The 19,208-nt window shown below is 36.2% G+C and overlaps 1 non-coding gene across 1 annotated transcript; it reads left to right on the top strand.

The window, feature by feature from the left end:
* Positions 1–14,781: 14,781 nt before the first annotated feature.
* On the top strand, positions 14,782–14,885 carry LOC116666177. The gene has a single exon (XR_004323021.1). It is a non-coding gene; the product is annotated as a U6 spliceosomal RNA (small nuclear RNA).
* Positions 14,886–19,208: the final 4,323 nt, after the last annotated feature.

Here is a 19,208-nt window from a genome sequence, read left to right as displayed (position 1 = left end):
AGTAACTAATTCATAAATAATTAATTTATGTGAACTATCAACTTGTATGAATAATAACAAATTATAATAGTACCATGCTTTCTTAATCTGAACCCGGAAGTAGTATCTTCCTCACAATATTGTTGTGACTGTCCAGTGGGAAAAATCATGGTGTGTTCTTTGTAATCTACAGCACATCTGTGAATGCTGGTTCTTGTTGTTATTGTGACTTTTAACCGAAACATACTCTCTCCTTTGCCAGTGAGTTCTCTCCAGTAGGAGGGTGGACTGGATGAGTTCGATCATGTTTCAAATGGCTCTGCACAGTGTCTTTTGTCTGAAATGCCAACAGAAAGAGTTCAGTCAGTCACCACCTTTATCCCTTCTACTCAAGAAAATAAGAAGTTTAACCAAAAAGGAGAGACTGAATTAGAAGCACCTCTTTGCAGACTGTGAATAGGCTTGTAAGAATAAAGAAACAAGGATAATGTTGTATAAATGTACTTACCCAAAGATGTTTTTCAATGGTTGGAACTAAGAAAAGCAAAGTACTTTTCCAAGGTTGTATTTTAGGTGATTTTCCCAGCAAAGAAAATGATAAAGGACAACCCAGGAAACAGCAGGATAACAAGGGCATTTCTTTGGCATAGATATTAAAGTCCAGTAGCGAAGCAGTTATGATTTACTATTCTCCCTTAATGGAAGTATTAAAATATGTATATGCTATTTATAATGTATACAAAGCTATATAGTTTGTAATCTCCAAAAAGAATATATGTATTTGAGAAGAATAAAATCCTGGGGTAAATCAATCTACCGAAATACCCTTTCTTTATGAGCCTTACTGGCATATATGTAACCCTATCAAAAATACCTTGGCATGTCTTTGAGACATAACACAGATGTGTTTGTGTGTTGGGGTGGGTGTGTGTGTGTGTGTGTGTGTACATGCACATGCTGCCATGTGGCACTCACTGCAATACAGATTATTGAACAAATCTAAAATTGGGGAAGATTTGGGAATTTTTATGTTCTGGATGAATATGGAATGTGAATCTAGAGTTGTCTTTCAGTTTGGGGCCTTTGAATAGTTTGTCACAAGAGCTGCACGGGAGTGGCAGAATTGCAATGATGCAGTTTCAGGAGTTCTTAGTCCCAGTCCCAGAACAGTCCTAGATAAGCACTGTGGATCTCCCTGGATCTCACTTTATTCATCTGTAAAGCATTGAGGTTGAACTCTGTGTTCTCTCAGGTCCTTACGAGAGGTAAAGTTTTCCGATTCTCCAGGAGTCAATTATTGAGGTCTTTTGTGGTCAAGTTTGCATCCTTTATTGTTTAAGGCAGCAATAAACAAGAATAACCTCTGCTCCAAAATTAGAATATTCTGTAACTTACTAGAAATAGATGAAAATATTCTAAGGAGAATAATGATTACATCATTTGATCTAGGCACAAAGCTGCAAAATTCAAAACAAAGCCTATTTACCATCTCCTTAAGTGTTTCCCTTGTTCAAAAACAAGTCAAGACTGACACTCATTATTCCCTACAGCTCAAAGCTACATAACACTGTGGGTGCCTCGTTTAATGCCTTTGCTGTAGCCTGACACAGTTTTTGGATCTGCCTCTGTTCCTTGTCAGCACCAGGGACAAAGCCTGGTTTCTTTTACACAGAGAGTGGATTTTAAAAAGAGGCATGACAGCATCTTTTCTGTTGCTTAAATTTCTTTGGTTGCACATTATATCTCACTTCCCTAGTGTGAGGCCACTGGCCTGTGTTGCAACTTTAATTCCCTCACAGATGTTAAAGATCCTAATAATATCCCCAGGGCCTGTCTCAGACAGAACAGCGCAAGAGACAAGGGCTGTCTTTGGGACATTTTAACCTCCCTTTTCAGAACTATCACCAAGTGCCTAGCTGGTGCCCCAGTCTCTCAGGACTGGATTCTGATGCTGTATTATCTGTTACCTGGCAAGTATTTTAGATGGTGCCCACTCAAGGGACTTTGCCTTATGGTGGTGTGTTCTTGGTGCTAAAAAAGAGCCTTGACTACCAAATGAATTAAAGGGTATGATTTTACCAGAAGTGATTGCCATTTGCAAAAATGGAAAGTCTCTTCAGGGCAGGGAGGTAAGTTAAAAGTCACTATAGCTATATGTATCCTCACATATGGATTCACTGAGGTATTATGTATATATAGGTAGATTGAGTAGGTAACATGATACATTGGAAAAAGCAGAACTAAATTTAAATTTTCACCCTCAGCAGTTTGTTCACTTCCTTGAGCCTCAGTCTTCTAATCAAAAAAAAAAAAAAAAAAAAAAAAAAAAAGCAATTGGATAACCCCATGTGGACTTTTCATTAGATTTAACTGAAATGATTTATTTAGAGTCCCTGGGACAATTATCAGGCTATTCATGTGATATTTCCTAAATATTCTTTTTCTCTTAGAAAGCTATTATATAAAATAAGAAGCTGGCCATTTGCATGTTTCAGGTAACAGAAATCACAATTAACAGTAGCATAACAGATTCCCTTATATTACAAAAAAATCATGTTGGTAGGAGCTGGCATGGGTTCATGTGTTCAATAATATCAAAGTTAGACTCTGCACTTCCTTTTTCCTTCTCTGAGATCACATCTATATTCAAGATGAGAAGGAGAAAATGGGGGGCGGTCCTTTGTTAGGAAAGTGTATGAATTTGTAGCATTCCCGCAGCAGACTTCCCCTTCATTTCATTGGGCAGATTGGGTCATATGACTGGATCTAACTGTAAGGGAGGTTAGGAAGTAAAGAACAAGATGCTGTGACAGAATTAAACCAATAATCAGCCAGTGTCTGGGGCTAACAAAACAAACTCTGTTCTGGAAATAGACTTCTTCTTTCTGTCAGGACAGAGAACAAGTGTGGAGAGCCTGCTTAATCTTTCTCTGCAAAGCAAACATGTAAAGACTACAGAAATGAAACATAGAAGTTAGAAACTAACAAAAAACTGAGAAATACTAGGAGGACTGAAAGTTCTTGTAAACTGGTGTCAGTCTGTGTGGTTCTTTGTGGAGAAAGAGCTGCAGGCAGACACAGATGAGGTGGCAACTTACTAGTGGATGAGGTAGAAGAAAACTTGCCATTTCTGCTTCTCCCCCTTCTCTGCATTGCCTTGGATTTTCATGGCCCTCCACAGTGACAGGAATCAGTACCAACGGCAGGTTTGGGATGGGTAATGCCAGAGAAGCCAAAAGCCCAGCTGGATGAGGCAAACAGGAATGGGCCTGCCTTCTCCCCTCCAACACCAGGGCACCTGGATTGCAGCCCAAGGACACTGCCACTGCCAATATTGCAGATTTCAACGGGCTAATACTGCAAGAGTTTCAAGGTGGTGCCACATCACGTAGGAGTTGTTACCTCATTCTAGGGTGCCTAGAACCTTCCACTCTGGATTTCATTCCATCTAATCTTTTTAAACTTTCCAGGAGGGACACAAGGTAAGATTTGGCCTTTGAAATTTCCCAGTATGTTTTACCAGAAAGTGTAGCTGCTATCCTAGGGGTCATGAGTTCCTAGGCTTAATTAACTAGATGTCTATGGATGGACTACAACAAACTGAACAGTTCATGTGACATGAAGCTGAGTTATTAGACCTCACAGAACAAGAATTTTTTTTAAAAGCATAATAAATATGCTCAAAGACATAGCTGAATGGAGAAGGAATAAGTCATACAAAGACTCAAATGGGAGTGTTAGGAATGATAAATATAATCACTAAAATAACTGATAGAATGATGAAAAGAATGGAGATGGCCAAAAAAATACACTGAGTAAACTTGAAAAATGAGGAAATTTCCCAGAAGTCAAGGAGGCAGGACAGAGAGATAGAAAAAAAACGTGCAAAGCAATTAAGGTAGGCCCCAGGGACTTTGCAGAGGTGGGTAAGAGTTCTGAGACGAGCAGATCTTCCTGGATTATCAAGGTGAGTCCAAATGTGAAGAGTGAAGGGGATTTGAAGAGGCCAGGCTGCTGACCATGCAAATGGAGGAAGGGGCCATGAGCCAAGGACTCCAAGGACTGAAGCTCCGTAAGCTGGAGTAGGCAGGAAGCAAATTCTCCCTAAAGCCCTCAGAGGGAGTGCGGCCCTGACGAACACAGTGTCGGTCCAGTGAAGTACATCACAGACTTCTGACCTCCAGAACCGCAAGACCGTGAATTTGTGTTGTTTTAAGCCACTAAGTTTGTGGTAATTTATTACAGGAGCCATAGGAAATGTATAGAGGTTTATACAAGGTTAAGGTACAAATATTAACATCTTGAAATTGGAAATTTCAGAGGAAAGTGAGGGGAAGGAGGAGAGAAATATTTGTAAAAATAGAAAATGTTTCTGAAATAATGGAGAAAAAAATTTTTCACAGTTAAATATAAAAATCCTCTGACTGAAAGAACTTACAGAACAGCAAATAGGAGAGACAGAGAAATACCCACATTAAGAAATTATTGAAATAGAGCATATACTGGGTCATAAAATGGAGCTTCATCAAATTCTTAGAAGTCAATATCCTATAGATTTCCCTCTGTAAGTCATAGTAAAATTAGAAATTGGCATTTAAACACTAGCTTTAAAATGGGTTATTTTTGAAAACAATATGGTATGTTACTAAATAATCCTGAGCTTGAAAAAGATTCCATGAAAGAATTTTAAAAATTAGAAATACACAGAATTATTTGATACTTTAAAAGTATATGTCAAATTCTGTGAGACCCAGCTAAAGTAGTCCTTACATGAAACTAATAGCCTTAAGTATATTGAAACTGTATATTTAAAATGTATAAATAGATGGTTTAAACAAATATGTTAAAACATTCAGCAAAAGAAATTAGAAAATAGAACAACAGAGGAAACAAAGAAGCAGAATGACAAGAAGAATCAAAGATAAAATAGAAATCAATGAAATAGACAAAGAGCAGAAAAAATTAATTAAAAAAGGGTTCTTTGTAAAGATAAGTATACCTTTGACAAGAGTGAACCAAACAAAATAGAATAGATGCAGATAAACAAAATCCTGACAGAAAACATTTAAAAACAAAACCTTCTTATGAATAATTACATAATAATAATTTTCAATTTCATGAGCTTACTGTAATTTGATTCCAAAAACCAGATAAAGATAAGAAGAAAATAAAAGTAAAGACTCATTTCATTTATTAGGATGACAAGAAAAATTCTGGATAACATATTAGCTAAGGGAATCCAGCTGTGCCTTAAAAATTAACATACCGTGATTGTCTTCCTTGGGTTCCCCCAGAAGCTGGCACTGAGACAAAGATTCGCATGGAGGTAGGTTATTTAGGAGATGATTCTGGGAAACCTTGGTAGGAAAGTGAGAGAGTGATTCAAGGAAGGGAAGGCTGTTAATAAAGAGCTTGTTAGCAAGGAAGTCACCACTGTGGGCACCTGGCTTTATTTCAGCTGGGAAGTCCTGGGACCCAAGGTGGACCATCTGCCTGACATTAACCTCACTCTGAAATGTGAGAGTTTTGTCCTTTATAAATGAATCTCCATCATTCCTTGGTTGAGAGCTGCTTCTCCATAATTAAGTTGTTACCAAATAAATCAGCATTTCAGAGCCTTGAATATCGCCTGAAATGGTCTGAATCAGTCAATACAATTCGAAGTATATCATCCTTTCAGACAGTGTCTAAGAAAAAACAAGCCCTGCTTTTCCTCTATACAAAATAAGTATACAAAATACATATACTAAGAATGCTTTCTTCAGTTGTCAACATGGTTTATTTTCAGTTGCTTGTAAGGTATAATTAAATATTGAACTTTTTGTGGAATTTTATTTTTGAAGAAAAGAATGCTATTGGCTTTTTGTAGAAGAATGTTGCCTGTCTTTTTCTTAAAATAAAGTTTTAACGTAGCATCTTGATGCTTTTACTTCTTTCAAGTGAAATTTGGTTTAAGGGTGAGAAGTTGAAGAGAGAGAGAGAAAAAAAAAAAAAACCTCTCTTGAATACATTACACACACACAATGCAGTCTTTGAATTAGGCTGCTGGAATGTTCTCTTCTTATGGAGATTGCTTAGGGCTAGGTCTATTTTCCCTGCAATGCCTCATTAGCTCCGAACACATTTTTCCCTAGATAAATTTAAAAGCTCATCCTAATTAGACTTCACTAGGGTGGTCTGAATTATTTGATCCATTCAGGAAAAAAACGATAGAAGAAAGATTACCTTGGGCGGCTAGCATGAATGAGAGTGAGGATAACCACGGTGATTTTAAGCTTTGGATTAGATTTCATGGAATTTTCAATATCCAGCCTCAACATTAGGCAATAAATAGTATTCACAAGCAATTTTCTCATTCATTTTATTAAATGCTTTTGTAACTATAATACTGTCTTTGTCTTCCCTGGACTCATTTTGTTCCTAACACCAACCTAATCCACCAAGTCCTTTAAAACAGCAGTGAATTGTTTAATGCTAAGTGGACCTACACTTTAGGGTGTGTCCTTTTTCAGTTCTGCTATCAATATCCTTCGTGAACTTTCTCCTCATCTGGACTTATGCAAAGACTTTCAGTCCACCTTTTACACTGATGGCAGAGTTCTTTCCTCTAAAAGTGCCCAAGCAAGACACGCACAGTAGGTGTTTCCAGAGTTCCTTGTTCTTTGTCCACCATCCTACCTAAAACATTATCTTTTAGTTTTCTGTTCATTAGAATTCATCCACTACATTTTTCTCTTTTCCAGTTATGTTGTTAGGGTCTAGCAGATGGGATGCGCAGTGCGCCGCACAGCCTATGGAAAATATTGTTTAAAGATGATTAACTGCAGGAATTGACCTGACCTGAACGTGTCGCATTAATATTTTTCCATAGATGACAGGACTCAGCAAGATGTTCAAAGTGAGATCCCCAACTTCCTTTGCAAGTAAAATTCCTTTTAGTTTTCAGGCATGTTTCTGCTTAATCTTCCAACAAATGCTGTGCTCAGTTGGCATTCAGCTGTCCTGTAACGTGCCCTTCTGTTTCTCTTCTTCCTACTTTATCTCAACATTGCATTATGAAAATTATCAAACATACAGAAAAATTGTAAGAAATACCTTTGAACACGCATATTACCTCCTACTTAGATTTCACAATCAACATTTTGTTTTATATCACTTATCTATTTACCCACCCACAAGCCCTTTTTTAAAATTCATTTCAAAGTAAATAATAGACAACCTTACACTTTATCTCTAAATCCTTCAGCATGCTTGTAAGTTAGTGTGTGTTTTCTTTTTCTTTTAGGTAAGATTAACAAAGAGTGAAATGCAGAAATCTTAAGTATGCCAGTCGTTAAGTTTTGACAAATACGTACACTGGTGTAACTCAAAATTATCCAAATACCAGCCCACAAATTTCCCTCATTTCTCTTCCCAGTCAATCCCAACTTCCTACCCTTTCAGCTGTGATTATTGTTCTGTTCTGCTATTTTTTTTTAATCGTAACTTTGTTTTGCCTTTCTTAAAACTTCTTATAAATGGAATCGCAAAGTACATTCTCTTTCGTGTAGGCTTCTTTCACTCAGAATAACAGTTTTGAGATTCAACCATGCTAGCGCACGTATCAGTAGTTTGTTCCTTTTAATGTTAAGTTGTGTTTCATCATATTAATATAGCGCACTGTTCTTCCATTCTGCTAATAGAAACCAGGGCTATTTCTAGTGTCAGGGCTATTCCGTGTTATGAACAAAGCTTCTTTCAACGTCTTTATTTGAGCTTTATTTAAAAAAAATTTTTTTTTATTGAAGTACAGTCAGTTACAATGTGTCAATCTCTGGTGTACAGCACAATGTCCCAGTCATGCATATATATATATTTGTTTTCATGTTCTTAAAGTTATTACAAGATACTGAATATAGTTCCCTGTGCTATACAGAAGAAACTTGTTTTTTCCATCTATTTTTATATATAATGGCTCATATTTGCAAATCTCAAACTCCCAAATTTATCCCTTCCCACCCCCTTTCCCCTGTAACCACAAGATTGTTTACTATGTCTGCGAATCTGTTTCTGTTTTGTAGATGAGTTCATACTGTCCTTTTTTGTTTTTAGATTCCACATATGAGTGATTTATGGTATTTTTCTTCCTCTTTCTGGCTTACTTTACGGAGAATGACAGTCTCTAGGTTCATCCATGTTGCTGCAAATGGCAGTGTTTTAGTCTTTTTCGTGGCAGAATAGTTTTCCATTGTATAAATATACCACAACTTCTTCATCCAGTCATCTGTCGATGGACATTTAGGTTGCTTCCATGTCGTGGCTATTGTATATAGTGCTGCTATGAGCATTGGGGTGCATGTGTCATTTTGAGTTAGAGTTCTTTTCAGATATACCCCCAGAATTGGGATTGCTGGATCATATCGTAAGTCTATTTTTAATTTTTTGAGGACTCTTCATATTGTTTTCCATAATGGCTGCACCAAACTATATTCCTACCAACAGTGTAGGAGGGTTCCTTTTTCTCCACAGCCTCTCCAGCATTTATCATTTGTGGAGTTTTGAATAATGGTCATTCTGACTGGTGAGAGGTAATACCTTGTTGTAGTTTTGATTTGCATTTCTCAGATAATTAGTGATTTTGAGCATTTTTTCATGTGTCTGTCAGCCATTTGTATGTCTTCATTGGAGAATTGCTTGTTTAGGTCTTCTGCCCATTTTTGGATTGAGTTGTTTGTTTTTTTGTTATTAAGTTGTATGAGCTATTTATATATTCTGGAAATTAAACCTTTGTCAGTTACATCATTTGCAAATATTTTCTCCCATTCCATAGGTTGTTTTTCTTGTTTTGTTTATGGTTTCCTTTGCTGTGCAAAAGCTTATAAGTTTAATTAGGTCCCATTTGTTTATTTTTGCTCTTATTTCGGTTGTTTAGGAAGACTGCCCTAGGAGAATATTGCTAAGATTTATGTCAAAGGATGTTTTGTTTATGTTTTCTTCTAGGAGATTTATCATGTCTTGCCTTATATTTAAGTCTTTAAGCCATTTGAGTTTATTAGAAGCCTTTTGCTGATGCTAGCTTTCATTTCTTTGGGATAAATATATAGGGATTATTGGATTAGGAAATAAGTGTGTATTTACTTTTATAAGAAAGTGTTGGAACTTTTCCCCCCAAATTTGTATTGCTGTGCACATTCAGCAACAATGCATGAGAATTTGAGGTTCTCCATAGGCTCACCAATACTCAGCGATATCAGTGACTGAAAAAACTTTAATCTACTTGAGTTTTATCCAGGGTCAAGGAAAAATGACTTTTGGAAGCAAAGGTATAGAAAAAAGTATTTATTTTGTAATTTCACACTAGGATGTCTAGTTTATTCAGTAACTTAATTATATTTTTGTAATAATACCATATTTTATCTAAAAGTATATTTTACTCCAAAGTGACATTATACTTTAAGAAAGTACTATTATTAAAAATTATACCATAAAAATAATTATTTCATTAGAAAAACTTAGTAAGGAACTGAGTTTCAGAATCCTAAAGTTATTTTTTCCTGTAAGAATATTAATGTAAAGTTTTTAATAGTTAAAATGTATCTTTTTATTTAAAGCTGAAGTAATAAACAGCAATAAATTGATTATTAATTTTTAAATATAAGATCAATTAATTTGTTTGATTAAAACTGATCAAAACAAATTAAATGCCATTAATTTAATACTTAACAACATGAAAGGCCAGACCAAAACTTATGTTTCTTTACCCTCATTGCCTTCAGTCATTACGGTAACAACCCAAACTGAATTTGATTGTTTGAAGGAAAAACACAAAACATACAATACAGTTTGTAACCACCATTTGTAAAAAAAAAAAAAAAAAAAAAAGGATATCAGTGAAGAGTCACTCAGAACTGTTTCGCTCTGCTGCGTTTGAACAGCTTTTCCTCAAATTTAATCAGTTTGTAACCAGTTGTGTTCTCACTGAACCATTCAGCAAGTATTACGGAGTAACCAGTAAGTGTGGAGACTACAGCAAGAGGCAGAATTGATGACTTATTATGTTTGTTGAGCTTCTGTTCTAGTGGGAAGAGATGACCAGACAGACATATGTGTCAGGGAGTGACATTAAAATAACTTAACTAAGGAGGGCTGGAGCAGGTGGGTGAGTGTGGTTTCTGACGGGGTGGTGGTGGAAATCCTCTCTGATGAGGCGGCATTTGAGCAGGGACCTGAATGATGTGAAGGAGGAGCCAAGTGGATTTAGGAGGGAAGAGCATGTGCACCCCTCTGTACCGCACTGAACAGACACTAATTCTGGTGCTCCCATGTGTCTTTATCTTGTTACCATACTCACCAGTTTTCCCTTAGTATTTTTTCTCCTAATTGAGTACAAAATCTTAGTACTTTTAATCTATTTCCATTGTATTCTTATTGTTCATCTTTAAGTAAAATTATCCCTATGTTAGTAGAACAGGTCAGTATTTTAATTTGGCTTAAGTTTAAACAGCCTCATTTACAAATGTGGAGATGTAATATGCCTCCTGCTTGAGCTACTGACGTTTAACTTTATTCTTAGAAATTACCACTGTAATATTATATTCTTTAAAGTAAATGTTATTTTGTTTTGTCATGAACTGTTCTTAGCCAAGAATTTGTGCACTTATTGGTTTGAATCTGTTTTACATATTAAACAGTAATGGTTAAAAGAAACCCATAAAATAAAAATCCAAGCTAAACATCAGTGATGAGAGAAAATGTAAAAATTTTAATAACAGGCATAAAATAGTAAAGTGCTAGTTTATTAGGTTTAACTGTATGTTCTATGTTTTAGAAAACCATTTGTACAATAAATAATTCACATATTTTCATTTTCATGTTTTTTGATGATGCTATTTTGGGCTTATACATAACTTTAGTAATGAAGAATGTTCTTATTTATGGTAAAAGTAAATGAAAATATGGGTATATAGTTAACATTATAAAATACCAATGTTCATTATTTATATATTCGTATGTTTCTGGTAAGTGCAGTGTATATTTTTTTCATTCCTTCTCTATTTTTAAAAAAGCTGTTCTTTTATTCCACTTATGCTACACCACTTCATTACCTTCTCCAGGGTAAATGAAAACTATATTTTTCTAGAAACTCTTTTGAGATACAATATATCATAACAGTATTTTTCCCAGTGCGTATAATAATCACCTTTTTATTTGACCTTTTATAGCCTCTCCTAACCATGTGGCTTGCCAGAGCTTTAAAACTCTCCATCTGTGTATCAGCTCTGACATTACTTTCTCATAACACTTGTCATAGGTTATCACCATGCTGTGCACTTTTTTCTTCTTACTGGGCCATAGTCTCTTACTTTAAGCTTCCTCAGAGTTTGGGACACCTGTAACAGTTACATTAATTATTCTAGACCTTAAATTTGATGATGCAATCTTTCTAGTCTATTGCATGGGATGAAAGGTCACACTGAACCTTGAGCACAGGACTTGGAAGTAGACAGCAGAGTCAGGCTACTTAGCTCTCACCATCATCTACTATCTGGGATGATACTGGAAAAGTCATGCCATCTCTTTGAGTCAGGTTTTCTCATCCTTAAATTAATCATGCCAATTCCACCTTAGAATTATGAAGATAAACGAATAGAATATGTTTGAAAGTTATATAAACAGTACAGTGCTATGTGGATTTTTATGCTTTATATTGGCTTCTTCTACAATAAAACTTCAGAAAATATTGGCTATTATGGATATTATGTAAGTAAAGAACAGAGAGAGAGAGCTGTGATAACTTCAGAGATCTTCAGTGCATTAAAAACCCAGCCCAAAGCCACATTTTAAAAACTAAGAATATGTTGAAATACATTGGGTGGAAAAAAAATTAATGAATGCCTTTAATCTATCTTTATATAAAGCTGATTAAATTTTTCAAAGGGTTATGGGACAATATTTAAAGGAGTACAATCATGTGTATATAACTATAGGAAAGGAGAAGGTGATTAAGGTCAGTGCTCCTTAAGGAGATACACGTGTGTGTGGTAAGGAACGTTCTAACATGGCCCCGAGATCCCCAGCCCCTGGTGGATGCACCCTGTGTAATTCCTTCCCCTTGCATATGGGCAGAACCTGTGAGTATGATGGACTATCACTTGGATAATTAGGTCACAAATCAATTGATTTTAGTTTAATTAAAAGCAGATTTTTCTAGGTGGGACTGACCTAATCACATGAGCCCTTTAAATCTCAGTCAAGAGGTCAGAGACCACAGAGGAGAAGAGACATTCAAAGCAGAGAGGCCTCTGGGGAGAGGATGGAAGGAGCTGTGAACTCCTGGCAGGGAACTGTGAGAGGCTCCCAGATGCTGGGTGTCTCCTCCCATCATACCTCCACAGCCAGCAAGAAAATGTGGGCCTTAATCTTGCAGCCAAATAAACAAACAAAAAAACCCCTGAATTCTGCCAACTATTAGGTGAATTTAAAAAGAGGCCCCTAAACTCCAGAAAGGAATGCAGCCCAACTGACAGTGATTTCATTTGTGAGACCCTGAGCTAACCCTCACCTGGATTCCTGACCCAAGGAAGCTGAGATAACAAGTATCTATCATCTTAAGCTGCTCAGTTCCTGGTGGTTATGCATACAGAAAAGTAATACGGTGCCCTTTATAATAGGTTACTTCTTTTAAAAAATTATTTAAAATAAAGGGAACTCTGATAGATTAACTTAGCAAATGTATATATTTTTAAAAGTTGGTAAAGTTCTTCTAGCCTGGTTGTACTTAAAGTTTTTTCTCCTCTAAAAATTTATTACAGTCGTGTGAAGTTTACCCCAGCATTCATGAGAGGCATAATCTCATGTAGTAGCAAGCTGTGAGGCACACGTGTGTGAATATACACCCCGTCCTTGTTACTCAGAGCATCGGAGCTCCGGAAGCTTGTTGCACTCGCAGGGTGTCTGGCCCCACCCAGACCTGCTCAGTCAGAATCTGCATGTTAACCAGACCCCCCGGGTGCTAATACACGCACATTAAAGTGTGAGGAGTCTGCTCCTATCTAGTATTTGTTAATAATAAATATCTCAAAGGGAAATCCATTTCCAGGACTCCAGGAGGAAAGTGACCACCTCCAATAAGGCAGTTTATGGAAAAAAGAATACATGATCTTTATCCGGATATTGGAATTCAGTCACTTAAAAAGTTACCTCTTTTAAAATAACCATTACAGTTAGGGGTAGAAATTAGGTTACGTATAAATAATAGGGTTTGCTTAGCCCTATTATAGGAAAGGTGCTAAGGAACTGAGAGGGTAAGCTGAGATCAGCATCTCCCCCCACCCCCCTACCGCCTGCCGCGCGCACACACACACACAACACACACACACACACACACACACACACACACACACACACACACACACACACACACAGCTGTGCTTCTCAGATTCTGAGGGCCACACTGCTCAGGCCTGGCTACACTCCTACTGAATCAAAGCCTCCACTCATAAGGTTTGGTTATATGGATTTTAAAAATCCTCTCTAGGTGATTCTAATTTATATTTTTAAAACAACTGCTTTTTTAAAAAAAAAGCTAAAATAATATGGTTTTATCTGTCTCTGTAACATGCTACATAGTTGCATAATTAACTTGAAAATTTTTGACATTTTCAGCTTCTTAGTTCCATTGCTGTAGGGCTGGTTTATTGACTTTTTTCTTTTTTTTTTTGGCTTCCTTTATTTTAATGTGTTCTCATTTTATAAATTTATTTTTCTGAACTTATGTTATTGGAAGACCCCTGGTAGGGTATTAAGTTGTGTATGAGTAATATTAAAAATTATTACATAGTCTGTAATGAATCAGAAAATTGATTCAGCTTAAAATAATTAACATAAGGCATAAAAATTACCTCTTAGTAAAAGCATTAAAAATTATGGAATTATTTTATATTTAAAAGTTCAGATAATTAAACAATAATTTATTAATGTAATTCAAGGTCAAGTAAAATGAATCTTGAATCATGTCTACCCATGAATCAGATTAGCACAGGAGGAGTCAGGGGTAGGTTCTAGGCAGCAGAGAAGGGATGAAGTGGCAAAACCATGTGGAGACCGGAACCTGCAGCCCTGAGGCCAGTTTGCATGAAAAGAGAGCCTCTGATATTGGATGCCTCATCACACACAGGGGTTCTGTTTATGAAGGTTACAAGTAGATGATATTCCCTTTGATAGAATTAACAAAACAGACCTTAGCAGTGGAAGCACTAGAGGACAATTCCATGATGAGAGAGAACAAAGGAGAAGAAATGGTGGATGACTGTATATGAGAGCAAGAGAGTTCTTCAAGTGACTCCAGCTATCTCCATAACCATGTCAGCCAAGTAATATATAGTAATTATATATGCATTATCAGTTCTGTTTTTCTGGTCTTTACATGTTACAAAATATATAATATTAATTCTGTTTTTCTGGAGAACCTTGACTAACGAGTATTGTAAAAATAAGAGTAGAGATTCGATCTTTCTGAAATAAGACTTCTGCTATTTACTAAAACATCCTTACACAAGAAATGAAGTTGACTATGACAGGTCCACACGTATCAGTTTTAGGTTTCCTTTTCCACACATGGGATCGCCCCCTATATGCACACACACAAATAATCTTCCAGAAATTGTTTTGGGACCCTCAGGTAAGAGAAGCCCTCATATTCATAAGTATGTAATATAATCTACAAATGACATATAATCTACATACGAAAAGCTGTTAAGTATATATTTGAAAATAAGCAGAGTAACACTACATGAGTCAAACATACATTTAAAAATTTATTCATTGCTCATTTCGGCAGCACAGATACTAAATTTGAAACAATACAGAGATTAGCAAGGCCCCTGAGCAAGGATGACAGGCAGATTCGTGAAGCATTCCATATTTTTAGTCTTTTTTCTATCGATAACCCCTTTTTTTAATCCATTCATCTGTTAATGGACATTGAGTTATTTCCAGGTGTGGGGTATTATAAATAAAGCTGCTTTAAATATTTGAAAAATAAGATAAAAATATATTCATATTTATACTTCAAAAATAAATACAGTAAATATAGGTAAGTATATTTCTGAAAAGCCATTCAGATACATATACAGTATCTGAAAAAGAGAACAGTCACAGTATTTGCTCAGTTTTCCACTTTTAAAATATGTATCATGAATTTGTAACAGGTTGATGTCCTTCACTAGAATACAGAAAAAAGAAAACAAGAATTTCCTTATTTGCAGTTTGTGGTCCCATCTGCTTCTGAAACCTGGGTAGATTTATTTTCATAGATTTTTGGGAGGTTTTTTTTAGTCCTTTTTACCTAGAATTTGTTTTAACCACTACAAACCAAAAAAATCTTTAAACATACAGAAGAAATCCATGGGCTATGGCTAAGAATTCAGGGGTCCAAGTTGGTTTGGAAACAGAGTTCTGAACAAGAGGGCAGGAAAAGTATCTCAGAAGTTGACTCTAAACTCCCTAAGGTCAGGAATAGAGCTTGCCTGCTTTGTGCTATGCCCCAACCCAGGACATAGGATGGAATGTGACCAAGATGATTTTTTACTGAATGAGCTACGTTATGGTCTACATAAATTTGAAGGAACTCAGTCCTGAAAAGCCACAGATTTAATTAGAATCTCAAAGTTGTAACAAGTACTCTCTTCAAACATGGTTAAAAATCTTCATTAACCTGATTATAACATGCATCTAAGGAAGTGATCCTTAAGAACAAGAAATCATCGTGGACAAGAATGCATGCACAATTGATTTTGGTTTGTTTCTACTGAAAGAAGCAGTAACCAATGTGGTCGATACATTTGAGCACCAGGGAAACAACAATGAAAAATAGTATTCTTGTGTCTCCAGAACATTAAAATAGAACTTTAATTATAGATATTTTACTGATAGTTAATTTGTTGTTGTTAGATGTTATAAATCACGAAAATAAAGGAGAAGCCCTAAAGCCATGTTAAATAACTAAAAATTTATTACACTTCAGATGACTTAAAGGGAAATGGGAACATGAGATTCACTGCCAATGTATTCTAAAAAAATATCATTCATTCTTCATTCATTCACTCATTTATATACTCACTAAATACTTACTTCATAGCCACTGTGTGTCCAGTACCATAGCTATTTTATGTAAGTCAAAACATAGAGCTGTGTTTATGTGTGCAAGCAAAGTCAGAGTGTGTCTTTAAACGCCTTCTCCCTGTGACCTCCCGTGACTGCCTGAAGGTTCTGCCTCCCCTGCATCTTGTGTGAGAGGAACTGTGAGATCGGGACTGTATCTTAGTTTCACTATGTGCTGCATATAGTCAGGACGCAAGGTTGGATGTCATGGTGTCTCCAGGTATAGGTATGTTTGGAAATTGTTCCCCATTGATGAAACTGTTCTGCAAAACTCCCGCAGAGGTATCAATGTAGATTATATGGATTCTTCCATCACCAATAATTTTGAACTCTGAGTTCTGGGGTACCTGTCACCCTCTTTGGATTCTTAAAGTTTAATAGGTATAAATGAAAATATCTACTTATTTTTAAAAAAACTATCAATCTCTTGCTGGAGCTGATAATGTTAAGAATAACAGGTTACATCTGTGAGTGCTTATCAGTCACCAAATTCTAAGTACTGTCAATACGCATTTTCAGAAAAGGACATGTGATACTGATTGGTTAAGAAACTTCTTGGTGCTGGAAGTTAGAAATTATAGGAGAGTCCAGTTCACAAACCTTTATGTCGCTGCTGTACAAACTGCCTCAGTTGGGGGCTTCCTAGTATTTGAGGAACTGATAGTTGATGTTGGCTAAAAAACCTAGAAATACCCAAACCCTGCCAGGACAATCGCTCTCCTCCCTATCCAGGCTTCAAGGGATGTGCTGTCTACTCCCTTGAACAATAACAAATGAGGAAATCAAGGAGTCCCTTGATCATTAAGTAAGCAAATTCCCACTAACCCACCACAGAATTCTTAATAAACTGGGCTGAAGTGAGGGTTGTATGCCTAACCCCTAAGTAGTAGTAAAAATAACAATAACCACCCTAATTCCTTCCTTAACATCCTCCAACCACTGTGCTGAACACCTGATATAAAGCAGTAAATCTTCCCAGTAACCTCACTATGATTCCCATTTCACAGATGAGGAAACAGGTGCGAAGGGTTTTCAGTAATTTGCCATCGTCATGGAGTTAGAGAGCGCCCCTCCCCCACATCACCACCAGCTTGCTTCCAGGCAAAGAGAACTGAGCCGTGTGCGTGCTTCCTCGTGAACAGATGGTCAGAATACAGGAGGGCCTGGCCTCCTCCATCAACTCGTCTTCGGCCAGTCAGTCACTTGGAGTTGACGTGTCATTATTAGTATGTTCCCTTCTTGGTTACCAAGGAGTGCTGTTTGAGGAAGAGAGTAGGGCCAAAAAGAAGAGAAAGAGAGAGAGAGACCTTCTCCCCTACAACATCTATTAGAAAAACTAAACACTAACTATATTTATTTCACATCTGACTTTAATGAAGTCCTTAAAAATGAAAACTTTCTAGTTTTATATCTTTCTTACTGTACCTAATGTTTTTTTGTTTTTGTTTTTGTTTTTGTTTTTTTAATGGCATAACCTGCATTGCAAGCTCTGTGCCCTATAATTTGAACTAAGGTCATTTTTTTTGTAGTTTAAAAAAAGTTTCTCAGGACTAAATTATAATAATGGTGATTAATCTGCTTAATACAGAGCATTAAAAATGAATTATAACAATTTTGTTCTAAAAAGTAAGTAATGCAAGTTAAATTGCCCTTAAAGATTGCCCCATGGTATTTTCCCTCTTTTTAATGTCTCCTTCCTCTTGTTTATTACCACCTGTTTATTACAAAGGATAAGGCTTAAGTCTCACTTGAATCGCATCACATCTATGAAAAACTTTCCTCATAATCAGAGCAAATATTTGAAATAATCGTGTCCAAGGTAGGGAAGAATTTGAAAATGTGTTGTAGATTCAGGAATTAAGGCACTCTTCACGTGACATTAATTCTCGTCCAGATGTGTAGACAGCAAGATTGAAGTTCTGTTTGCCATTCATTAGAAGAAGAATATTAAAGAATCGTAAACATGACCAAGTCTCAAAAATTCCTCCCCACTTGCTTCTGAAATATGAGCCCCGTGTGGGCATCAGCTGGAAGAAAAGTGTGGTTTAAAGGACCAACTGGGTGGCTCATGTGTCTGGGTCAAGTTCAGAGTCAGAATCATAATAATTTCAAATATGCACTTGCACTAATCACTGGTATATCACATTGTATTTTTAAAATAGCACGGTGAGAATATCACAGATTTGGAAGATACGATTTTAGTTTTGAGTTTTCCTGAACCCTGCGGACTTCTGATGTCTCACAGATAGAATTAGGTAGAGATGGAAGAGTCGTTGCACAATGTCTCTTTCAGCTCTAATATTTCTGTTTCACAATCTGCAGCTGCTAATCCAGTATCTTATAATTACCACCAGGTTCTTTTTCTGTTCTCTTGCTTTTTCTTTCACTTTTAAAGAAAGATTTTTTAAAAGAATACTATACCTAGAAAGGATGTGCAAATCTTAAATGTCAAACTTGGTGCATTTTTATGAAGCAAATACGCTCATGTAAATAGCAACAGATCAAACAAACAAATAAAAAAAAAAACAACCCAAGACTATTACCAGCCTTGTGCCCTATACTGAACACTATAACCACAGGGTAACCACTATCTTGACTTATAACCCATGCTTCTAAAAATATAGCTTGATTTGATTATTTACATAAATGTAATTATCAAGCATGATTAGCATTACATTCAACCTACTGGTGGACTCCGAGCATCTTGGCATCTTAATATTAGTGAATCTTTTAACCCAGAAACGTGCTCTCTCTCTCTATTTAATTAAATCCTCATTAATTTCTCTCAGCAGTGTGTTACATTTTCATGTACTGGTCTAGCACATATTTGGTTCATGTTACACAAAATCACTTCCAAATTTTTGATGCTGTTATAAATGGAATTTTAAATTTTAAATTCCATTTGCTTGTGGCTAATAGGTAAGAATACAATTGAGATTTTAAGCTGACACTGGGTCTTAGAACCTTGCTAAACTCTCTTATTGTTCTAGTAGTTTATTTGTAGACTCCCTGAGATTACTTACTTGTATGTTGTCTACAATTAATGGTTGTTTTACTTCTATTTCAATTTGTATAACCTCCCCCCTCCC

The sequence above is a fragment of the Camelus ferus genome, chromosome 9, assembly GCF_009834535.1.
Source record: "Camelus ferus isolate YT-003-E chromosome 9, BCGSAC_Cfer_1.0, whole genome shotgun sequence".
Taxonomy (NCBI): domain Eukaryota; kingdom Metazoa; phylum Chordata; class Mammalia; order Artiodactyla; family Camelidae; genus Camelus; species Camelus ferus.
Note: the sequence above shows the minus strand (reverse complement) of the source record. Positions and strands in the feature narration are given on the sequence as shown.